Raw genomic sequence first — 26412 nt, 5'->3', positions numbered from 1 at the left:
AGGAATAGTCCCTCCTTTTAACATCTGGAGGCCCCAAGGCTGGGTCTGGAAGCTGGAAGAGGAACAGAGAGTTTCTGAAGGTGCTCTAGGTAGATGGCAAGTGTTCAGACTCCTGTAGGGGGTGAACCTTGCAGGGTTAGTAGTATGAGCAGGAAATAGGATATCCTCCTCAGGAAGATCTGGGGCTTTCTGTCGCTGATATCAGTGATTGGCCTAAGGCCTGTTACCTGTGAAAGTGTAATGTGTTTGATCCAGTGATTACATATGGGTGACCTTGAATAGTGAGGAGACAATGCATATTTATAGGAGCCTACTAGCTACTGAAAATAATGCTGAACATGGTGTCACCAAATTCAGGTTTGGCTACTCACTGCTTGAAACCCCACAGAGAGATGAGTCTTGGTTAGAAAAGGAATGGTTTCTTTATTCAGCAACCTGGAGAGATGCAGACCTGTGTCCCAGAACCAACTCCCAAGATTCTGCTCAGCTATGAAAGTTTTTAAAGGAAAAAAGGAGAAGTGAGTCACAATTAATCAGTTGGGGAGGGGGTTAGAATCTTGGTTATTGTTCACTGAGTGCAGACTTGCTGAACGCTTGTGATCTTTCTTTAGATGTTGTCTTGTTCATGCAGTTTGCTCATAGGATTACTAGAGAGGAAGAGGGGGAAAGAGTGTGCGTGCTCAGCCATGTCCGACTCTTTGTGACTCCATGGATTGTAGCCCACAGGCTCCTCTGTCCATGGAATTGTCCATGCAAGAATTTAGCCATTTCCTCCTCCAGGGGATCTTCTCAAACCCATGTCTCCTGTGACTGCCACACTGATATGTGGATTCTTTGCTGCTGAGCCATGTGGGAAGCCAAGGGGAAAAAGCTAGTCATCCATTAATAACTTGTTCCTTATTCCTACTTCTTTAAGAAAAGAATTGACATGTTAGGCAAGGCACTGTGTGATCAAAAGATTTGACAGCTGTGTTTGGGCCAGAGGTTATTGAAGCATGGGGGCGCCTGGTGTAAAAGTAAATTTAAAACGTAGCTTTGTTCAGGTAACAAGACAAACTGCCCTCTGCAAAGAGCTACTTAACGATGGGGGAACGTACATCTTTTAAATTAGTGTTTCAATTTCCTTCAGATAAATACTCCAGAATGGAACTGGTGGATCAAATATTCTTAATCCAGCTATGAACGTCTTTGCTTAGAGGGATCCACACAGTTCAGAAATGTGCAATGTTTGTGGAGAACTGTCTTTCAACAAAAGCATGTAGGTAAAGTAAAAATCTTCTTTCCTCAGTAAAAATCCCTTTAGTTATACACAGCCCTTCAAGAACCTTTTATATAACTATACCACTTTATATAGTAGCATTTTGGAGGGTAGAAATAAGGGCAGCAAAGGAAAGTGTGACTGACTTCCACGTTTATTCCTCTATATTGACCACATGTGGAAAGCAGCAGTCTATTAAAGAACATTGGAGTCCGGATATTCCAGACTGTGGCCATCAATGACATGAATGGTGGTCACAGTAATGGCAATAACATGCAATGTAAAAGTACATCTGTTCTGTGAATGACAGTGGGCGGCATGAGATAAACTCATTTTTCAAGGGATGATGGAAGAATGGGACTTGTGAAGCAGGGGAGACTTACACTTGAACTACAAGGGCACTCTATCTGCTCCAAGGTGAGCTGGCTTGTTAAATTTTTCTCCTTGGCCTAGAGAGAGGCTGGACCATCCCCAATTAGAGGAAGCCCAGCTTGAAAATCTTGGCTCTTCACCCACCCTCTTCAGACTAAAAAGCTTATGTCTTATCTGCAGATGGCTCTTTCACTAACAACTGTCTCCCTGGGCTTCACTAAAAGGAAGATGAAGGGTTTGTTTCTTCCAAAGATGTGTAGGAATTCTGCCCCAAGAATACGTCCCTTCTTGGCAGTTCAGCCAAGCAGTTCATCAGCACTCACCTGCCTTGGTGTCAGCTGAACTTCTCCAGTGCCAGTTGACCCTGGTGAGGTCATCAGACTGTAAAATTACAGTTTGAATTTTCCAGTCTCTGTCCAACAGCTCACTCATCATTTCTATTGTTTTTCTGTATCCACACAGGAGATCGATTATTCAGACTCTATGGTGGTGGCATTTTGGGTTCTGAACCCAATATTCAACGTGTGCGTTGAGGGGGTTTCCCTCCAAACCAGCAGGCAATACTCTGAGTGTCCTGCAAGTCAACACATAATCTACCAGAAGACAGCAAGACCGCAAGACCAGACTTCTAGTCCAAGTTGTTACCTCTGTTTCTGACTGACTGGCTATAAATCTGAGGTTCCCCACAACCCCCTCATTGGGTTTAATCAATTTTCTAGAGCAGCTTACAGAACTCAGGAAACCCATTTGCTCACTAGATTACTGGTTTATTACAGAGAATATTAAAGTATGCGAATCAAAAGCCAGATGAAGAGATACGCAGGCAAGGTCTGGAACAAAGGCGCTCTGTCCTCGCGAAGTTGGAGCCGGTACAGTGGCAGGTGGAAACACTCTGATTCCCCAACCTGGAAGCTCTCCAAACCCTCTCCTTTTGGGTTTTTATGGAGGTTTCATCACATAGGCATGCCTGATTGAATCGCTGGCCATTGGTGATTGAACGCAATCTCCAGCCCCTCTCCCCCACCCTGGAAATCAGGGGGCGAATTGAAAGCGCCTCTATTCATGGTTGGTTCCCCTAGCAACAAGCTCCCATCCTTAGGTGCTTTCCTAAAGGCACCTCATTAACATAAACCCAGTTGTAGTGGAAAGGAGTTTATTACGAATAACAAGAAACCAATTTCACCTTTATGGCTGTGAAGTGATTTCAGGAGCTGAAAGCAAGAGACCAAATATTATTTGACAAAAGATATTCCCATTGCTCATATTGCTCAGGATATTTTAAGGGTTTGGAGATCTGTGAGCTAGAAATCATGGACAAAGGCCACATGTATATGAGAAATACATTTTGATCATCTAAAGGGCCAAATACATATTTCTTACAAATTGCAGTATTGCAGAGGATGAAAAATTCTCATGAGGTATAAAGATGGGTCTGCTCTTCATTTGAACCATATGAAATTTTTTTCTTGACAGTAGAGAAACAGTTAAACACTGGCAATTTCATATGATTCATCTAATGGTTGTTCCTTCCTCAAGAGGCGATACAAGGTATACTTCAACTGCCGAAGTCAACTAGACTCATTCGATCTCCATGATTTCAACTACAGCCCACACATGGATGACTCAAGCGTGTATCTCCAACTTCTCTCCTGAACTATCCTACACCCCCATTTGGATGTCACAAATAGAGCACAAATTTGCTGGAATATCCAGATTGAATCACTCTTCCTTCCTCTTCTCAGACATACTCATTCTATATTCTTATTGCACATGGCTCCAGTGTCTACCCAAAGTCACCAAAGTTCATCCAGGAGACTTCTTGACTGCCTTATCCTTAATCTTCCCCTCCACTTGATAGACACATATAATAATAGTATCTCCTTCAGTTCAGTTCAGTTCAGTTCAGTTCAGTTCAGTTCAGTTGCTCAGTCGTGTCCAACTCTGCAACCCCATGAATCGCAGCACGCCAGGCCTCCCTGTCCATTACCAACTCCCGGTGATCAATCTATTTCCTATTTCCCCACTGCTTCTTTTAAGCCTTCAGAATTTCTTACTTGTATTTTAGCAACAACCTCCTGATTGTTTTCCCAGCATCCAGTTTTCTCACACCTCCAAATTAAAGGGAGTCCTTCAGAGAAATAGTTCTGAAATGGAAATCTGATTGCTTTTCCTCTTCACGTCTCCTATTGCCTTTGTGACAAAGTCTTCGCGGCCCACAAAACTTTGTATCTCATGGTTCTCAAAGGAAGATGGGATCTAGCAGTATCATTCACTTAGAGTTATTTGTGGCTTCTCAGTGTCCAGGATGTTATTGTCATTTAGTGGGCAAGGAATAGTGATGCTGAATATCCTGAATGAGAGATACAGTTCTGTCCAAAGAACTGTTGCATCCAAAGACTAACAGCTCTTGAGTTGAAATACACTGCTTGTCTCCTGACCACTTCTCCAGCCTGATTTCCAGCTACTCAAACTTTTTAGCTTTGTACTAGAATCATCTTAAATCTCCCAGTTCTTGGAGGTATCTATTATGTAAAGCCTCTGTCTTTCTGTCTCCTTCCCTGACCCACCAGATCCATGCACCAGCTTCTTAGTTTTCCAACTCCTTCCTATCCTTTTGGAACTCAGCTCAGATGCTATAATTCTGGGATTCCATAATTCTGGAGCTCCCTGGGCTCCAAAGCCTCTCACATCTCTCTCTTTACTACTGTGTTGATAGTGTGTCTTCATTTTTAGGTACTCCCAATTCTCCTGTGAGCCCTGGAGGACCAGTTTCTGTATTCCTAGCATAGAACTAATTTACTGTAGTATCTCAAAGAACTTATAAATATCAAAGCATAGAACTAATTTACTAAAAGAACTTGTAAAACTATAAAATATCTTCCACTTTCTGCCAAGAATTTTTTTTTTAATCTGAAAATTGATACAACTGCTTAGTAAAAAATTCAAACAATATAAGAAGGGAGACCATGTAGCATAATGGATAGGCTCACCTGAGTTTGAATCCAGGCTTCACTGCTCTTTCCTGGCTCTCCATTTCCACATCTGGAGGGTGGAGGTAGTAATAGCAGCACTCCCTGGTGGCTTTGACAGTAAAGCGTCTGCCTGCAGTGCGGGAGACCTGGGTTCGATCCCAGGGTTGGAAAGATCCCCTGGAGAAGGAAATGGCAACCCACTCCAGTACTCTTGCCTGGAAAATCCCGTGGACGGAGGAGCCTGGTAGGCTACAGTCCACGGGTTCGCAGAGAGTCGGACATAACTAGCAACTTCACTTTCATTGTATAATGATAAAGTGCAAGTGATAAACAAACCGATCTCAAGTTCCAGCTCTGCCTACCTACTATCACTGTGACCTTGGGCGAGTAACTTGACATTTCCATGCCTCAGTTTATACTTCCCAGGTGGCTCAGTGCTAAAGAATCTGCCTGCAGTGAAGGAGACATAGGAGATGTGGGTTCAATCCCTGGGTCAGGAAGATCCCCCGGAGGAGGACGTGACAACCCACTCCAGTATTCTTTCCTGGAGAATCCCACAGACAGAGGAGCCTGGCAGGCTAGGGTCACAATCAGTCAGACATGACTGAGGTGACTTAGCACACTTGCACAAACTAGAGATAATAAAATCTATCCTACAGGTATTTTGATAATTAAAGGAGATGATACATTCTTAGTACTTAGAACACAGCCTGGCATAGGGCAAGCACTCAATAAATATTAACATTATAATATTATCATTAATAATAGCAAGAATATTATAAGGGGTATATATTGAAGATGGGCTTCCCAGGTGGCGCTAGTGGTAAAGAACTCGCGTGCCAATGCAGAAGATGTAAGAGATATGGTTTTGATCCCTGAGTCGGGCAGATCCCCTGGAGGAGGCATGGCAACCCACTCTAGTATTCTTGCCTGGAGAATCCCACGGACAGAGGAGCCTGGCAGGCTACACAGTCCACAGGGTTGCCGAGTGGGACATGAATGAATCAACTTAGCATGCACACATATACTGAAGACACCAGTGTCTCTTACTAACAACAACATTTATTAATATTTTATGCATTACTCCAGAAATTTTATGTGAATATCTAGTGATATATTTATAGTTTCAAAAACAAACAGGAGTAAATTATGCATTTCTTATTTTTCCCCATTTGCAAAACGCTTAGTTACAGACCTTTGCCTAAAAGCACATGTAGTTCTGATTATTTTCATGGCTTCATTGTATGGCAGTTCATGTTTTATTTACTAGTTCCATAATTTTTTTTTACCAGCTCTCTCCACTGTTGACGATTATTTCCAGTTGCTAGTTATTGCAATAAAAGTTTGCTGTTGAGTAATTACATTCATCACAGATAATTCTCTCTCTTAATAGAAGGTGGTCTCAATTACTCTCTAAAATATCAAGCCTTTTGGACTCCCAACTTACTCAGTGATCTGCTACATTGTCCCATGCAAATGTCCTGGGACCATCTAGTCTCCAACTTGACTCTTTCTACAAGGCCTCTTACCAGACTGTCCTCTACCCTTGCAGGCTTTGTAGTCTTTGGGATCCATACAACCTGAGTTTTCATCAGTTAATACTTAAAAGTAACTAATTACTACTATTAAAAATGACCAAAGGAAACAATTTAGGTGATACAAGCAAACTTTATTTAACACTTCATGAAATGAACAGTCTCCTCTTAGAGAATTTTAAATTGGGGTGGGTGGGAGGCAGGAAGTTTTACAGGATAAAGAGGAACAACGAAGTAAGGGGAGAATCCAGAGTTGGCTTCATGTTTGGGAAACTGCCTTTCTGGTCAAGCAGAGCATTTCCCAGGGACAAAAAGCCTGTCTAAATATTGACTTGCTGACATGGCACTCTGTGCAGAAGCAGCTTCATCTTGGGTCAAGAAACTTATTTTTATTTCAACCCTACACAGGAAGAACAATGTGAAACTGTATGTTCACAGATGGTGGCAGCTGGGCAGAAGGGGGAAACATGTCCCTTCATCTTTCTACCAGGAGAAATGATTTATAACTGTCAGAAATTTGATAAAAATGTTAGAAGTACATAAAATCCATTTTATAAATTATAAAATGTAAGTCATGATTCTATTTGTTTGGTGACAACGTTAAAAATGACTAATTTTCATCAATATAGAAAATAAATATGAATCACTACAATATCCAAGTGGTTGTTCCCACTTCCTCCCTCCCCTGCAAACATTATACTCACCCTGTGCCTGTGGATGGAATTCAGTACTAGAAGTGTAGGAGGCTGGAGGGAGTGGAGGGCAGGCAGAGAGGATCCGGATGGAAGAGATGGGAAAATGTCAGAGAGAAATTTCCCTCGTGTCCCCATTTCGCCCAGAGCTGTGTCTGCCTGGGGCTTTACAATGAAAACAGCTCAGAAAAGAACCCCAATAGAGGGGAAGAAAAACTTTTTTTGAAGCTTTCCAGGCATGGACATGTCTGAAAAGCTCAGTTGTGCAGGTCTACAGTCACCCCAGCACAAAGACTGAGACGATAAACCTCCTTCACAGAAATTTCTGGAACCCAGGCATCTTTTCAGAGACAAAAGTCACCTGAAACATACAGTTCCCCTCTGGAGGATTTGTTCATCGCAGCCCCATGCTTTACTAACTGTCAGTTGGAGAAGCAAAGACAGGAGTCAGCACCACATCCTGGGATCTATCTTCTGGGGATTTCAGGAGACACCAGGGAGAGCAGTGAGCTATGGGGAAACTTCCCACGTTTGCCCAGGAGGAGCAGTTCATCTTGCTACTGTATTTTGTACAGAATGAACCATTTTTCAATCAGACAGAGGTTTTCCCACTTTTATTCCTACTGGTAGTCCTTTTCTGCACGATCAATCAGGTTGGCTGAGCAGAAAGACTAGCCGGTTCATCCCAGTATCTGGAAATGCCAGGTGTACTCCTTTTAAATCCTGGACTGTTTTTCACAGAACGAGGCCAAGCCTCCATCCAGAAGGTTCTGCCTGGCAAGTAAGCCAGGTGTTGCACCTGTGCCGCGGCAAGCTGGGCTGCGAGCAGTCAGAAACTACTATTGGGCCGTGAGAGCTGGAGGTTCCCCATTCACATCCACCGTGAGGTGAGCCGGGGTCGAACAGCGGAAGAGCATGGGGTTTACAGTTTCTGGCTACATTCCTTACTAGTACTGTGACTTCTTTCTCATAGTTAGCACTCTAGGTATCATTAGCTGGTATCATGGACGAATATTACTGGTCAAACGTCACCAGGAACTAAGGCACTGTTTTCCTCTTCTCCCTTGCTATTCACAGTGCATTCGTATACCAGGTTCATCTTCATCTGGAAGCTTATTAGAAATGCACATTCTCAAGCCCCAGTCCAGAACAATGGAGTCAGATTCTACATTTTCTCAGGATCCCAGGAAGTTCCCAGATGCACAGTCTGAGAGGCCCTGAAGTCTAGTAGTCAAACCTCCTGCCTCCCTGAAAGGGCCAACCCACTCACTCTGCTTTATTCAGAAAGACAGTCTCTCCAAGTGTTCTCCTTGTGGTGAACACTCTTCCTACAATCTAAATCTGGACAGATGGTCAAATCGAATACGAACTGACTTAATGAGAGCAGTGGGACAGAATGTTTGACATTGAGATTGACCTTCACCATATTTAAGTCTTTTCATAGCCACTTTGCTTTCTTCTTTCTGAAAAGGATAGAGAATTATTTCAAAACAGTCCACCTCCTCAGTCGAGTCATGGATGAGGCTGTATGGTGGTTTTTATAAAATTTTCTGTCAAAATGTTTCAATGTCAAAAAAACAGTCCCTACCAGACACACGATGGGAAAATGCCCCTTTTCCGCACAACATCCCGAGGTCAGTTGCTGCACTGAAGGAGCTGGTCTATGTGGCCGCTGTACCTCGCCCTTCGGTGGATGTTACAGGCCTATTAAGAGCCCTTTTCTTACATCTGCATGAGCAGGGCACTGGGCCATTTGCAACAGCAGTTTTTGAAGGTGAACTACAATGCACTCTTACAGCAACTCTTCATCAGGACCCACCAAATCAGAGGCAGAGGCAGAGGCCGCTCCTAAGGCTCTGAGTTCCTGATCTGAGACCTCTGCTGACCATCAGTGACACCATGGAGACTCTGTTTAGAATCAGCAGTGCTGCCTGAACTGCGAGTTATGACTCGGAAGCTGCGAGCAAATAGAGATTTCATTCAAGTTTGGTTTAAGTTTCCAATTTTTCCCATTTTCTATCTGAAAAAAAATGTCTATGTCCACTGAGTAAAAACTGCAGCAGGAGTGACTTTCATCACATACCCTTGACCAAGAGCTGGACAGTGCGTGGGCAGCAAAGGAATTGCTCTGAGACCACTGGAATCTTGGGAATTGCTCTGAGATCACTGGAATCATGGGACCTGCCCTGAGACCAGTGAAATCAAGGCAGGGGTTGGCTCTGGGCTCTGAAGGCAGAAAGACATGTCAACTGGGAGCTGATCAGTTGCAGGTACTGGAAATCTAGCTCACACCAGCTCAGGTTAGCTTAGTAACTGGGAAGAGTGCTGGGTGGCTCAAAAGTAGAAGAGAGAGTTGAGAACCAGGGTGTTGGGAGACCTAATGCTTCCAGGCACTTTTTCTTTTCTTGTCGTGTGTGTGTGTGTGTGTGTGTGTGTGTGTGTGTGTGTGTACTCAGGCTGGCATCCTCTTTGCCACTAGAGATGATTGCTGCAAGGTGTTCTTTGACTTGTTTTTCCCTTGCGTGTCGCTAAAGGGTCAGCAAATTATTGGCCTGGTGGCCTGTTTTTGCATGCCCCCAACTCCACACATGGCAGACTAGGAATGGTTTTAAATTTTTAAAGAGTTACAGCAAACAAAGAAGGCTATGAGACAGGATGTTCTGTGAGCTGCAAAGTCTAAAATATTATGAATATTTACTATTTGGCCCTTTGCAGAAAAAATGTTCTGACTCCTGCAGGAAAAGAGTTTCTCCCGGCCTCCACCAATTACAGCAGAAATGGCCCTGAGGGACACATGCATTTCTGAGGCGGTCACTGGGGCCACTGTGGGTCTGTGCAGGACCGAGAGGCCTGGGAGCGGAACGGGGGCTCTGACTGACCAGGCTCATAGGGCTTCTGGGTGCTGGAGGGTAGGATAGTTCTTCCAGGAAAAAGCAGGTTGCAGCCCCCAAAAGAAAAAGGGAGAATTGGGCAAGTCAACCAACAGGTACCCGTAGGAAAAAAAAGACTCTCTTATTTAAAAAGGGCTATTTCCAAAGGTGTGGACAGTGACAAGGGAGGGAAGAGAAGGCTGGAACAAGGGACGGGAAGGGCCTTTAAGGGGCAGGGAGGGAAACTTTAGCTAGATCTACAGGAGCTGTGACCCTGAGATCATCACCAGACTGGAGAGAGAGAGAGGAGAACACAACAAGGGCTGAGCTGCCACCTGATCGGCCGCGGGGAGGAAGTGCACACCTTCCCACCCTCGGGCCACCCTCCAGCCTCCCGCCCTCCCTCCCTCCGCACCCGCCACACCAACCAGAAGCCTTGGACAGCCTAGAAGTCAGCCTCCTGAGCACGAAGCCTATTAAGAAGTGTCCGGAGTGGGCTGGCAGGGGCAGATGGAGACGATGCAGACGGTCCGCTGAGAGGGCAAGCTTCTACTGGACTCTGGGCTGGGCCGCCCTCCCGGGCTGATGGCCTGTGCTGTCAGGGGACAGGCTCCACACTTGGCTCAATGCTTTGCCGTCACCATCTCGAAGTTCTTAAGTTTTTAACAAGGGGCCCCGTGTTTTCATTTTGCACTCAGCCCTGCGAATTGCACAGCCAGGCCTCTCTCTGTTCCTGTGATGTCAACAAGTCCTTTCATCTCTTCTGCCATAGGTTTCCCGATCAGTAAAGTGATCTGAGAGATATTTTCCTCTCAGAGATGAAGGGCAAATGAGGTTTGTGTGTGAAGGGCCTGCTGGAGAGGGTGAGCGGCCAGCCGGGAAGTCCTTCCCCTCCCACAGTGGTTCTTCCTCCATGTTCCTCAGACATGGATCTTGACAGCTCCAGGCAACTCCGGCAAGAAGAAAGTGAAAAGTGAAAGTGAAGTCGCTCAATCGTGTCTGACTCTTTGCAACCCCATGGACTGCAGCCTACAAGGTTCCTCCATCCATGGGATTTTCCAGGCAAGAGTACTGGAGTAGGTTGCCATTTCCTTCTCCAAGGGATCTTCTTGATCCAGGGATCGAATCTGGGTCTTCCACATTGCAAACAGATGCTTTTACCGTCTGAGCCACCGGGCAACGCAGGCAAGAAGAAGGGACCCTAAAATGCAACCCAGCTAGAAAGATTCCTGGTCTTATCTCAGGCCTAGAGCTGACCAGGAGGGAAGAAGTGTGAGAGGAGGGGAGGGCTGGTTGGCTGTTTAGCTACTAGTCATTCAGAGACCATTGGAAATAACCCTAACAATCCTCTGGTTCCTTTGTCTGACATGAGGAAACTGGAGTCCATAAATACCCCAAACCTTGCCCAAGTCACAGGTGTAGTGAATAGCAGAGCTTGACCTCAACTCAGGACTTATGGGGCCAAGTCCAGGAAGCTCTTAACTCCCTACTGTTAACAAGGAGGCCCTTAGACTGTGGGGGCTCTGATGGCCCCACCCATGTAAGCAAACCCAGTTCTAAGCATGGAAATGTCTTGGAGTTATCAAATAAAAACTCAAAGGACAATTGGTCACAAAGAAGCAAGTCAGCTTTAGGCTACAACCAATCAGGACTTTCTTGTGGTTCATTGGTTAAGACTCTGCTTGTCCACTGAAGGGGCGCAGGTGTGATCCCTGGTTGGGGAACTAGGGTCCCCACATGCCCCCCTGATTGGCCAAAATTTTTTAAATAAATAAAATAAGGTGCAGCCAATCAAATCATTTCCTTTATTTGCTTCTTCACTTTCCCTATGTAAGTCTTTCCCCCGACCTCTTTGGGTTTGGCACTGTCCTATTACAAAAGATAAATGCTCAAATAAACTCTTAAAATGTTTAATATACCTCAGTTTATCTTTTAACAGAATACATTTATACCCACACAAGAAACTGGGCATGATTTGACTTCAAGTTCATTGATAATCTGACTTTTTTCCTCTCTTCCTTCTCCAAAAAATCCCCTCCTTTCTTCCTTTGCACTTCCAACTGGAAAACTCTGGCTTTTATTTCCTTGAGAGTGCGTACTAGCACCATGGGCCTTGAACCAAAGGGCCTCGGTACTCTGATGACGCCTCTGGCAGGAGGCCCTGAATAGGTCTCAGCGCTGAATGGAATCTGGATGAAAATTTCATTTTTTCTGCGTCAGGTCTGGGCTCCAAATGGTCAATGTTTTGTGAGTCTCTTTAAGGTGAAATAATTCTATTCTTACTGACTCAGATTTTCTGCCTGCTTATATACCTAAAGTCTTTTCCAATTCTCATCAAGTAGTTTTTTATGCAAAATTGTCTTATATCCCACAGCAAGCTTTAATCTGGTGAGGACAGTCTGTTTCTCCTGGCAACATTGAGGATACTAGATGAATGGGGGTCAGCTGGGTAGCTTGAAGAGAAGCCTTGGTAATCTGTTCAACAAAGCTGGGAATTTTCCGAAGAATGTTTAGCAAAGATACTACAGTTGGAAATGAATAGGAAGGGTTTTGTTCACAAGCTCTGCCTCACTGTTGGATTCGAAGAATGTTCAGCCCCAGAAAAGAACATCAATGTCTTACTTGGAAATTAAACACACACACACACACAAAAGGCTTCTTTTCTGCCCACATTGAGCTTTGCTTAACTCTAGAAAAGTTTGTCATGCCTGAAAATATGTATCTTTGCCTTTGAGCCAAAGCAAATGTTATAGAGAAACAAAAATTACCATATCTTTTGTCTTTGGGAAAATGAATCATTGAGGGTTGTGCTTCAGAAAGATCATCAAAAGACCAAACTGATTCTGCAGAATGAGTTCTGGGAGTTTGGACTGTGGAATGAGAGTCAGGGTCCCCTGTTTCTGACCTTAGGGAGGCATTTAAGCTCTTTGTACCTTTATTCCTCTATTTGAAAATCGAGGATAATACCTGCTGCCTACTTAACCTTAAAGGGATATGTGAGGATTAGTCAATTAAAGTTTGCCAAATGCTTGGAAACCAATGGAGGGGGAAATCTCTATGAACATAAAGCATTATTAACATCCCCCTCTTCCTTTTCTCTCTTCCTAAGGATTGCAGTCCTGGGAGATGCGGTGAACATTACTTGTGGTTTTGCTTCTCGTTGCTTTTGTGGAAAGGGGCTTTTTCATTTTATTAGCCACTTACTAAATGGTTTGTTTGAAAGTCATCCTTTCTGTATCATCAAGGGAAGGATTCTAAACATCTTAGACTGATGGCCAGTGTGTCACACCTGGCAAAGCTTCAATTGTGTTTATCTTTAGAATCCTATAGAGGCAAAAACAACCATTTCCAGGTAAAATAGTAAGTATAATTTGGAAAAATTTGCCATTAGTAATGCAAAGTTAGTGAAGTATAAAAATAAAGTCAATGTAGAGCTTTTAATACAATCCTTAAAGAAATTCCCCCTCTTAACTAAAATAGTGATAATACTTTATATTTGTAAACATTGCCTCTCTGGTTCTTACAACTTTACCTATAAAATGAGTATAACAAAAATTGATCATATTATATGCACTTTACAGATGAAAAAATTGAAATGCAAAGAGGCTAAGTGATTTTTCCCAAAATAATTTAGCTAAGAAATGGCAAAGCCAGAACTAGACTCTATATTTATATAAGAGTTTATAATATAAGATTCTATATTTTCTGGTTCCTAGGGCAGCAGATTTTCCCTGGCCATTATTTTTTTACTATGGACCAAATGATACCAAGTGATGTTAAAAGTCCAAATATTGTTGCTTTGGTTCTACGCCACCAAATGGGTAGGTTCTGACACCACTGACCTGGAGATAGCATCAGAGCTCACAATTGTGTTGTCCTACAAGACTGCACCTCCTCACGCTACTTCAGAGGCCAAACAAAGGTCCAGGTTGTCACCCATGCTCATGCTTGGTGATTCCAATGACCCCCCCTTCGCAGTTCAGTTCAGTTCAGTTCAGCCGCTCAGTCATATCCAACTCTTGGCGATCCCACGGACTGCAGCACACCAGGCCTCCCTGTCCATCACCAACTCCCAGAGCTTGCTCAAACTCATGTCCCTTGAGACAGTGATGCCATCCAACCATCTCATCCTCTGTCATCCCCTTCTCATCCCACCTTCAATCTTTCCCAGCATCAAGGTCTTTCAAATGAGTCAGTTCTTTGCATCAGGTAGCCCAAGTATTGGAGTTTCAGCTTCAGCATCAGTCCTTCCAATGAATATTCAGAAATGATTTCCTTTAGGATGGACTGGTTGGATCTCCTTGCTGTCCAAGAGACTCTCAAGAGTCTTCTCCAACACCACAGTTCAAAAGCATCAATCCTTCTGCGCTCAGCTTTCTTTATAGTCCAACTCTCACATCTATACATGACTACTGGAAAAGCCATAGCCTTGACTAGATGGAAATTAGTTGGCAAATTTATGTCTCTGCCTTTTAATATGCTGTCTACATTGGTCATAACTTTTCTTCCGAGGAGTAAGCGTCTTTTAATTTCATGGCTGCAGTCACCATCTGCAGTGATTTTGGAGCCCCCTAAAATAAAGTTTGTCACTGTTTCCACTGTTTCTCCATCTATTTGCCAGAAAGTGATGGGACCGGATGCCATGATCTTAGTTTTCTGAATGTTGAGTTTCAAGCCAAATTTTCCACTCTCCTCCTTCACTTTCATCAAGAGGCTCTTTAGTTCTTCTTCACTTTCTGCCAAAAGGGTGGTATCATCTGCATATCTGAGGTTATTGATATTTCTCCCAGCAATCTTGATTCCAGCTTGTGCTTCATCCAGTCCAGCATTTCTCATAACATACTCTGCATATAAGTTAAATAAGCAGGGTGACAGTATACAGCCTTGATGTACTCCTTTCCCAATTTGGAAGCAGTCTGTTCCATGTCCAATTCTAATTGTTGCTTCTTGACCTGTATACAGATTTCTCAGGAGGCAGCTCAGGTGGTCTGGAATTCTCATCTCTTTAAAAATGTTCCAGAGTTTGTTATGATCCACACAGTCAAAGGCTTTGGCATAGTCAATAAAGCAGAAGTAGATGTTTTTCTGGAACTCTCTTGCTTTTTCCATGATCCAGCAGATGTTGGCAATTTGATCTCTGGTTCCTCTGCCTTTTCTAAAACCAGCTTGAACATCTGGAAGTTCAAAACTCACATACTCTTGAAGCCTGGCTTGGAGAATTTTGAGCATTACTTTGATAGCTTGTGAGATGAGTGCAATTGTGTGGTAGTTTGAGCATTCTTTGGCAGTGCCTTTCTTTGGGATTGAAATGAAAAGTGACCTTTTCCAGTCCTGTGGCCACTGCTGAGTTGTCCAAATTTGCTGGCATATTGAGTGCAGCACTTTCACAGCACCATCTTTGAGGATTTGAAGTAGCTCAACTGGAATTCGATCACCTCCTCTAGCTTTGTTCATAGTGATCCATGCATTAGAGAATGGCAATGAAGGCAGTTAACCATCAATATGTGCAAACTATGAAAGCCAGTTTGGGGCCTCTTCAGCGGTATTTAAAGGGATGCTTATCTCCTGCACCAAGAAGACAAAAAACATCTGAGGATTGGGGCCAGGATTTAAGTATAGAGTCCATGGCAGAACTTTATGCTCATCAGTTGGAGTTATTAAACTTAAATAACTCAAAGCAAGTTATTTAACTTATATGCAGAGTACATCATGAGAAGCGGAGGTTGATGCTTCACTTAACAGTTCACCTACACGAAGTTCGTGGCCCTGTTTGGGAAGGAGTGGGACCCTGAGAGTTAAGATGAAGAATCTAAATCTTCATATTCTACTTGACTTTGGGCCAAGAAAAAAGGCCCATCCCTTCTTGTTAAGGATAGTTCTTGCTCCTTACTTGAAGATGAGACAGAAGCTTCTACCTTGCACAGCAGTGTGTACCCATCCCTATAATCTACGCCACCTCCCCTTGTAATCATCAGAACAATGATTTAGAGTCTAGACACACCACAATCCAGCAGGGGAAGTGAAGCAAGAAAAGGGATTATACACCAAAGGAACTGAAAGACATAACCAACATTTATTGTCAAGAGCCAGCAGAATGAAAACGGACTAGGTGCTGGATGAAAGGAAATGGAATATAAAGTTGGATAAGGGACAGTTTATAGATATTGGAACACAAACCCTTGCTGCAGGATTAAAGATGATGGCAAGAATCTTGGGAGGCATGCCAAAATTGTTGGGGGAAATGATGGAGGAAAGAATTGAAAGCCTGGGAAATTGGGCATATTGAAGTGGCTACATTATGCAGTGTCAAAAACCCTGTTCACTTATTATGATCTGTGAGATAGTTCAGAGGACATTCCATTTACCAAAGGACATGGGATGTGCAGGGGACACCAGCATTGTTAAGAGTCTCGGCGGTGGTCGACCTCTGTAGAATAGGACTGATTTTGGAGGATGCTGTTGCAAAACTGACTCTCGAATAGCACAGTGCTGGTAGACTTCTGAAAAAAATGGAATCCAGGTGGTGGCACTTAACTGTCAAAAGCAAAGTGAGCTCAATTATTGTAAAGAGTGGCAAGGCTGGCGGGCGGGGAGTGGCATGACTCATGTAGTGCCGTGATGGTAGTTAATGGAACACAGCATCTCCAGGGTCAAGACTGAGCAGGCAACAAGGTTATTTCTCAATCTGTGTAACAAAAAAGAAACAAAGGTTCAGAACTATTGCTACAATAAAATGACAAAATCCCTTGCTAAGTTTCTGGACCCGATTCAGTTTTTAACCCAAAAACCGCTGACTGAAATCAAGGCTGGGTTTCGTGAGTGAAGGACACTGCAAGGTCATGGCAAATGCTATCATAATGATTCTCCTTGTCCTTCTCTGGAGGGATCTACACTTACCTACTTGAGGAACCGTATACTGGGGAAAGGAGAGTACTCAAATGTTCAAGAGCTGTGTGTTGAGATCAGTACCTGGCTCATGGTCAGCTAAGTGTACGGACCCAATCAGTGGTTATTTCTCCAGTCTCTGACTGTGTATTTGGATTAGGAAGTTGACAGAATCTCTGTATTGGTTCCTTGGCCTGTGAGTTAAGAATTCTCATAATGAGAAAGGCCAAGTGGAAGCCTCTGATACTCTCCCTCCTACCATGCACAAGATATTAAATTGAAACCAACATGGCATCCTTGGGAAATAGACTACTGTCAGGCTGGAGGGCCCAAAAGACTGGCAGAGTTGGCAGTTACTGCCCTACCCACATTTAATTCACCAGTCTGGCACCAACAGAAGCCTGTGGTAGGATAGTGGTTTACTACAAACTCAGTCAAGGAGTGGTCCCAATTGTAGCTGTGGTATCAAAATAGTTTCTTTCCTGGAGCAGATTAGCATGGTAAATAATACACTGTGTCCAGTCCTGGATCTCAGTGTGGGATAAACAGTACAGACTTAGGATCTTGCTCCACGGCCATGCTAACTCTCTCCCTCTCATAATATAGTGACATGATTGGGCATTCCAGAGGACCACACATTTCTTCAGTTTACTGATGGCATCATATTAATCAGGTCAGATAAGCCAGAAATGCCAAGAATTTTTGGAGGCTTTGGTAAAACACACAAACTCCAAAAAGTGGGAAATATCTCTAATGGAGATTCAGGGACCTACATATCAATGAAGTTTTCCAGAGTCCAGTGGTTTGGAGCCTGCCAGGACGTCCCCTTCAAGGTAGAGTACAAAGAATCATAAATTGCCCCTTCCACTATGGAGGAAGTACGATGGCTGGTAGGTCTCTCAGGTTCTGGATGTAGCCTGTTACGCATTTGGCAATAACGCTGTAACCAAATGTTCATTGTTATGTTCAAAACTTAATTATTTATAAGCTGTTGTGTGTTCAGCTGCTAAGTTGTGTCTGACTCTGCGATCCCATGGACTGTAGCCCACCAGGCTCCTCTGTCCATGGGATTGTCCAGGCAAGAATATGGAGTGGGTTGCCACTCCCTTCTCCAGGGGATCTTCCCAACCCAGGGATTGAACCCAGGTCTCCCACCTTGCAGGCAATGCTTTACTGTCTGAGTTACCAGGGAATTTATTTATACAAACAGTAATTATTTTATTCATAGTTTTTTGGGGCAGGAATCCAAAAAGTGCTCAGCTGGATGGGTCTGACTTGGGTGTCTCATATGCTGCAGTCAAACAGTAGTTGAAGTTATTACAGAATAGCTGGGGGCAGGGGAGTGGAAGGGAGGGTTGTTAGAAAGCAGTGAGACAGAGCAAATCTGAAACAGGTTGGAGTTGACAATGCCTATGTCTCTCTCTCTCATCTCAGGATCTTTCCAGAGACTCCCTCCATGTTGACCAGCTTGGATTTCCTCATAGCATGGTAGCTGGGTTCCAAGAGCATTTTCAGAAAACTAAATAGAAGTTGCACAGTCTTTCCTAAACCAGTCTCAAAAATCATGCAGCATTACTCCTGCTACTCTTCTTTGGTTAGAACTGTCAGAAGTTCCCACTCAGCTTCAGTAGCAGGGGACAGACACCACCTCTTTATGGAAGGAGTGTCAAAGGATTTGGGAGTATGTTTTTAAATGCTATAGTGTGATAAACTGACATCAGCACCAATTTTAGAAAAGTCTGGGCAGGATGTGACTCAACCACTTCCTACTTGCAGGTCTGTGAGCTGTAATACAATCCATCTTCTCAGGAAAGGACTTTTGCTTTCTCTTTGTGCTTTAGTGTGCTCAATAGCATCATGGAAGATAACAATGTTTTTCAGTCAAACTCCTTTGGATGCAAGGAACAAAGACACCCTCATGCTAGTAAAGGTTGCTGGGAAAAACAAACCAGCAATAGCAGCTGCCCCATAACAGGAGGTGAATCCTAGTGACCTCAGCAGCAGGAGGTCATGCTTCTTTCATTTATCTCGTTTGGCTTTTCTCTACCTTTCAGTTTCCCCCTCCTATTCCTTGCTCACCTTCTGCTGTCTCTGTGTCTTTTCTTTCCCTTTCACTTCTGCTAATAAATTGATTTTGTTCTCTTAGAACCTCAGTCAGTATCATAGCCTCTCCAGCTTCTCCCCACATCAAGGCATTTCTATATCCGCTCTCACCACTGTCTTATTCTTTAGGAATTTCCTAGTTCAAATTCCCAGGAAATTTTCTGGGGTCAAAGTGGATTGTCTATGTTTGGGTAACATCATGTTCTTGTTCACTGATTGACCACTGGTATGAAGAAAAGGTCATCTCTTAGCAATCAACACTGGAAGGAAAAGGCAGCCATGATTGGACAGCTATATATTCACCAGTAGAGTCCAATGCAGATGTCGACCTCCAAAGAACCGTGGTGTGCATCAATTAAAATAGAAAAGTCAAAAGTATTGTAAAATATTAAGTTATCTAAGAAGATGCGATATCATGTTTTAATAATACAGAGTACCCACATATTCACTTGCTAAATACCAATATATCAAGTTAGGATTTCTCAGGTGGTGCTAGTGGTAAAGAACCTGCCTGCCAATGTAAGAGACAGTCAATTCCCACCTTGAGAAGATCCCTTGGAGGAGTGCATGGCAACCCACTCCAGTATTCTTGCCTGGAGAATCCCATGGACAGATGAACCCGGCAGACTATAGTCCATAGGGTCACAAAAAGCTGGACGTGACTGAAGCGACTTAGCATGCATGCATGCATATCCAGTTAACATCCTTGCTAATTAATCTAGCAAATTGGTATTTGCTGATTGATGTTTTGTTTCCATGAACGATTATTGCGACTGCTCTTCCCTGACATCCAGCTACATGCTAGCTATGTTAGGTCCTCTAAGCATTGAGACTGACTCTTTCAAATGTCAAGCAATTAGATGTTCAAATCATGCCATGCTGACTAATATATAGATTATAGCATTATATTTTCTTGGATTCTGTTTAAAAAGGGGGAAACTCAGAAATTATTCTTTGTTCAATAATAGTCTTGAAAGGCATCTGTTTCTAACTGCATGTTGTATGTACTCAAATCTGTATTGAAAAATTACACTGTAAATGTTTTGTAGGCTTTTTCTTTTTCAGTCATTTCAGTCTCTCACCGTCTCTCACTTCTTAATCAATTCCTCTTTTCTCAACACAGACTGCCTTGCCATCGAGCTATCAACTAATAATTTTCTAGAACTCAAAATGAAAAGAAAAACCTAACCAAACAAATAAACAAGAGTAAAGCTTCAGGATCCTTTGTACCTGAACAATTATGCTAAGGCATCCAGCTAGCCCTCTGCACATGGTGGGTTGAATTCAAATGGACACCTGAGATAGTGATTTTTTTCTAACTTAATAATTTTTTAAAAATCCAAAATGAATTTCCTTTTCCTTGTCTTCAGGAAAGCCTGCAAATACCAAATCCTCTATGAGAGAGATTTAATTTCGCTTTTGGTCTATGACACAGCACAATTATCTGTGGATGTTTAAAGAAAATTCACAAAGCAGAATGCGCTTAGTTCACACCAGATAAAGCCCCTATGAAATGATGCCATGGTTGGCGTCATCTGTTGACATTCATGCATGATTCAGCACCTCTAGACAACGATTTGGAGGAAATCTGCCTCTCCATTACAAGCCAGGCTCTGCCCTTTTGCTGGAAATTGAAAGGATCAAAATTTTCAGCTTTTAAGACTGTCTACCTCCTGTGACAGCTAGCACCCAGGAGCAATCCAGAGCCTCTTTCTGGTGTTTTCTCTACATGCCGTCCAGCACACGGTAGACAGGAGGCATCCAGGTGATTGACAGATATCTCGCTTGTCCTCTTGCTGCTTTTGCATCTGTTGATACAGCCCCTGTGTTTATATGTGTGATTAGGCTGAGGCTTTCTGGGTCAGCCACCCACTGATTGTATCAAAAATAATCAATCTTATTTGACTGTCTTAACATTTTGGCTATTTTAGTTGTTAAGGCAACCAGATCTGATGAAGTATTCACTCATCAATTTGATGTTCAGCAATCGTCTGTCATGGTTCTGAAGCTGGAGGGAAAATAAAAATAAAAATCAACTGTCAAAACAGTCAATCCAAAACAATCAATCCAATCATGAATTTCCCTGACACCAGAGACCATTGTTTCCCCTTTCCCTTATTTTGCCTCCTCCTTCGCCTCCTCCTCTTCTCCTGAGATCTGTGCCTCCCACAGATTCTTTCCTCTAGTGAAGCTGATGAACAGCAGAGAAGGGAGATATTTTATGTTCACAAAGGCTTACATTTTCCTAAAAGGTTTCCCTTTACTTGGTTTTGATGTTTGATAATTTTCGGCTAAATTATCCTAAAAGGTCCTAAAAGGATGGATACATTAAATGTATGGCAAATGTTACTCTGAATGGAGAATTTCAGGAGAAATGTCCTTTGCTTTCTCTTTCAAGATGAATTTCCCTTTTTGGGGAGCGCAGCTCCAAAGTCAGCCACAGGCAGCTGGCTTACACAGTCCCTTCCTGTCCCCTGAGTCTGTTCCAACCTCCTTGGAACAGAAGAGCTCCGAGTCTGGCCCTGGTGTGGGATGTGGCTGGCTTTCCAAGTTGGAAAATGTGTTAGTAATTACTTTTTACTGCTGTCTCCGTTTGAATTTCCAGACTTCTGCCCCCTCTCCCAGCCTGCGTTTCTCCACCCAGCTTCCTACCTCATTCTGGCTGCTAATTTAACCCTGGCTCCCTTCCTCCAGAAACATTTGACCTTGTGCAAGAACTTGGCATCAATTTCTCTCCTCTGCTGGACTAGGGCAATTAGCATCAGCAGGCAACCCTGCCAGACCGCCTGCCTGTTGTCCTCTGGGCTCTGCCTGGTACAGTAGCAGGCCTCTGTTTCCGGGCAAAAGGGCAGTGGCCACTAGTTGCATTTGCCAGGAGACATTTTCCAACATTTTGCTTCAAGATGTTGTTACCAGGGATATGGACTAAGCCCAATTAGCTTGCTTAGTGAAGTAACCTATGGGGAAAAAATGTAGAAACATCGAAATCTCCTTACCTCAAATATTCCTGCTCTAGATTTGAAAGAATTCTCTTGGTTTCTCCTATCAAGAAAGGTTATTCTATGTTGATTGATAACCTGGAAAGGGCTATAAAGAAAGTAAGAGTTGTTTTACTTGCTTAAGAGAACAAACTTCACAATCACTTAAGAAATGCCCATTTCTTCCTTTTGTTGATAAGTTGATTGCATACCATTTTAATCTCCCCATTAATTAAGTCCCCAAGAACAATTACAGGGTAGAGTTTCATAACTGAAATAAGAACATATAGGTACTTGAGAAAAATGCTACTTCAGTTTCTTAAAAATCGTCCACAATTCCATATTCTCACTAATTCCTTATTCTCACTAACATGAATGAGTGGGTTTCATGTTATATGTCTGTGAATGTATATCCTTAAAGTTTATAGAACAGAATTATCTTTGTAAAATACCTTGGGTTATAGAGATTCATTTTAGAGCTAGAAATTGGTTGAGGAGAGATTGGGATAGAAATTACAAATGGGGACATGGACTCTACTCATGATGATAAACATTCTATATCACTCAGACTATGAAATGTGAATTACATAGTACAAATATTCATATACATACCTACATGTGTGTGTATGTATATAACACACATGTATAAAATGCATAGTATGAAATGAAACTCTGAGTAAGCCATTCTATCCCTCTATTTATTGGGCAGAAGGAGGTATCAACTGCAGGGGTCTAAGTGACAAGACCTCTATGTCTTAGGAGATGAACGTCCAGAGACGGGTATCCTCCATATTGTTTCCACTTCCCAGAGGAAGGAAATTGAGACTGTTTTTCTCACAGTGTCCTTTTCCCTGCCCCCACATCAGAGGGCTAGTACCTTAATTAAATTCGAGTGTTCAGTAATGACGTTCACTACATACATCCAAAAAGAGCTTGTGAGAGCAAGAACACATGCTCTGAAACCAAAGCCTTGGCTTTAGCTGTGAAACTGTCAAAGTATGACAGTATAAGGTAAAAAGTTGACTCGTGCAAACATACAAAGAGCACATGTCAAAATTCATTTAATTTATTAATGAAGGAAGCATTAGGATTATAATACTGGTTCAAAAATCGGAAAGACTGAATGCATACCTATAGATAGATAGATGGGAAGGAAGGAAGGATACAAGGAGAGGAGGAAGAAATGTGTCTCCATGGAATTATATTTTCTACTGGGCAAAAATAATTCGCATTGTTATCAGACAAAAATCTACAAGTTAACCTAGAATTTCACAGAGTTTAAGACTAATCAATACTAAGTAGTAAGGTAAACAAAGGTACATTCTGTAAGAGAATTAACAATCTGTAGGCTCCAATTAGGTAAAGCTCCTGTATAATGTTGAAAGGATACATAGGACTCTTTTTGCCTTATTTTCACATTTAGGATAATTTTTCTTAACAACATGTAAGGCAAATTACCTCAAATCTCTCTGAACTTCAATGCTTTTACTTGAAAAGTGGGACTAACAATATCTACCTTATGGGGTTGTTGCAGGATTTAAATGAAATTGTATATCTAAGGCACCTCCCACAACACGTCATACATGGTAATTACCTTCCCTCCAAGTAGTCCTTTAATTCATATTATCTGACATCATGCCGTGAAGATCTGTTTAAATTGGCACCTCCTTGTATTACCAAAATATTGGTAATTGATGGTTATAATGATGATCTTGAGACTCTTTGCAGCCTTCTATACCATTACAGATAAAATTATATGCTCAGCATAGTATTAATGTTAACTGCAATTTATTAAGTTTCACTTTTTAAAGTCATTATCCATGTAATCTAACTCCATTAAAACAAAATAACCAGTTAACCAAAGCTATATTTTCCAGATTATTAAGCATAAAGAAAAATTTTACCAATTATTTTTACTTGGAATAATTATTTGAATCCAGAGTTGCCTGTGTTAAGCGGTAGATTTGAACAAACACCTTCTAACTTTTCTTCCAACTTCAAGATTTTATAATAAGTTGAAAAGTACACTTGAGAAAAAATATCACACAGAAGGAGAAAGTTTGTATATTTTAGTTCTCAGAAAAAAAGAACACAATTGTATACTAAAAATAATGACTGTAGGGATGCATTTTTATTTCTTTTAAAACATGTAATTAAAACATGTAATAGGCAATTTCAAATATATAGAAAATGACAAAATGCTCATGTACCCAAGTCAATATTTAACACATCTTAATATTTATCCATGTCTCCTTGAGACAGAAAAAAGTAAGCTATAGCTAGATTTCTCTTTCATCCTCACCTCTCTTCCTTCCCCCATCTTCCATCCCCCAAAGGTCACTGTTATCCTAAAGTTGATCTATATCCGTATGGTAATGTTATGCACTCAAAACACTTGATAGCATTATTTTGTGAAATTTTAGGCTTTACTTAAATGACATCATATGCTATATGACGATTCGCAACATCTTTTGTCCACTCACCATTAGGTTCTTTAACTTTATCTGTGCAGATATATCTAGCCTATTTTACTTTGTATTCCAAAATGTAATTATTCTGTAATTTGTTGAACCACTTCTGTACTGAGTTATTATCTCCAATTTTTTGCTGGAACAACTCTGCAAAGCTGTTTTTGTAGACACAAAGAATGTCCTATAGGAAAGGTGTACCTTTTACTGTGGTGTGGCCAAATTGCCCTCTGAAAGAATAATACTGATTTATATGTTGGCTAGCATGAAATTTCATATGATTATGGTCATTTGATTTTCCTTTTCAGTAAAGTGCCTGTTCATAATCTGTGCCCATTTTCTAATGGAGTGCTTCTTTTTTCATGTTGATTTTGTAAGTGTGTGTGTACGCGTGCTTTGCATGTTTTATAATTCTTTGAGGTTATACGCATTAAAGATATTTCCTCCTAGTACTGGTTTGTATTTTCAATTTATTTATGGAATATATATTCTTTTCACTTGAATGTAGTCCATTTTCCACTCTTAAGAGGTAGTGTACAGAGCAGTGACTCTAGCATAGATCTTGACTATCTAGGATCATCTCACACCTCTGCCGCTTAGCACACAGGTTAAGGAAGTGAACAGCCTCTTCAGGCCTCGGTCTTTTATGAAGATCATGTTAATAATGGCCCTTGATCTTCATAAAAGACTGAGGACTGGAGAGACTGTTCACTTCCTTAACCTGTGTGCTAAGCGGCAAAGGTGTGGCCTAGGGTTTTCATGAGGATTACACAAATAAGCATATGTAAGGTACTCAAAATATTGTATACAAATAGAATAGCATAACAAATACTGGCTTATTGTTATTATATTACTTTGTAGTGTGCATTTTTATGTCTCATTTAAGAAATATTTATCTGCCCTGATAGAAAAAATATTATCTTAAATTTTTCATTCAAAGTTTTTAAATGTTGCTTCTCTGCTGATACTTCTGGAATTTTTTTTTAAAGCATGGGATGGGTAGGAAATGTATTTTTTCTCACAAAAATAGCCATTTTAAAGCAGTATTTATGGATAGCTTATCTTTTTCTCATAATGCTACCTCCGTCATGTATATCTCAAATATTTATGGCCTGACAATGGGTTCTTAATTTGTTTCAATGCTATGCTGTTTCAATGACTATAGTTTTATAAAACACCTGCAAAAAAGTTAGTATGGGTCTTCCTTCCTTATTCTTTTTCAAAATTGTCTTGACCCTTACTGGCTGTTTGCCCTTCCACATGAATTTTAGAGTCAGGTTGTCAAATTCTATGAAAAATCCAACTAATTCAATTTGGTTTTGAAGAAGTTTCAATTACAAGAGTAGATTTCATCCTAAGAAAGTTCATTTGTATTGCACGTTGGCAGCACATTATGTGAAAAAAGCCCTGGATGAAGATTTGAAGGTTTGAGTATGAACTCTTTGGGACAAACCTATTCATAACTATAGGCTTCAGTTTCTTCATCTGTAGAAGAGGCTGGACCATGCTCATAGAACCTAAAACAGTACTCCTCAAAAAGTAAGCCCTAAAAGAGCAGCATCAGCATTCCCTGGCAAGAGGATAGCAAATTAGAATCAGAAATCTGAGGGCAGAGTCCAAGAATCTATGTTTGACAATCATCTCAGGTGGTTCATACTTATGGCATAAATGCTAATTTTGTGTCAACATGACTAGTCTATGGTATCTAGATACTTGATCAAGTAGTGTTCTAGATGTTTCTTCAGAGAAATTTTTTTAGATGAGATTAACATTTAAATCAATGAAATTTGAATAAAGCAGATTACCTAGCGTAATGAGTAAATGAGTGAGTCCCACCCAATCAGTTGATGGCCTTGATAGAAAACAGACTGACCTTCCTGCCTGGGAAGAGAGAATTATAACATCAGACCATCTCTGGACGCAAACGGCAACTCTTCCATGGGTCTCCAATCTATTGGCTTACGCTGTAGATTTTGGAGCCGCTGGGCCTCCGTAATCACATGGGTGAATTACTTGAAAAAAAAAAAAAAATATATATATATGTATATATATACACACACACTATTTACATATTTTATATACTTTCCTCTTATTGGTTCTGTTTCTCGGAAAACTCAGACTAATACACACAGCAAAGTCTGAGAAGATCATATTCCAATGCACCTGGCATAGCTCCATCTTTTGTGTATGACTGGTTCAGATTCATTCATTTGTGGAAGAGCTATGGCTAGAATCTAGGTCACAAGACACCCAGTTTGATGTGTTCTCTGCTGTGCTCT

The sequence above is a fragment of the Ovis canadensis genome, chromosome 1, assembly GCF_042477335.2.
Source record: "Ovis canadensis isolate MfBH-ARS-UI-01 breed Bighorn chromosome 1, ARS-UI_OviCan_v2, whole genome shotgun sequence".
Classification (NCBI taxonomy): Eukaryota; Metazoa; Chordata; class Mammalia; order Artiodactyla; family Bovidae; genus Ovis; species Ovis canadensis.
This window is presented reverse-complemented; position numbering follows the sequence as displayed.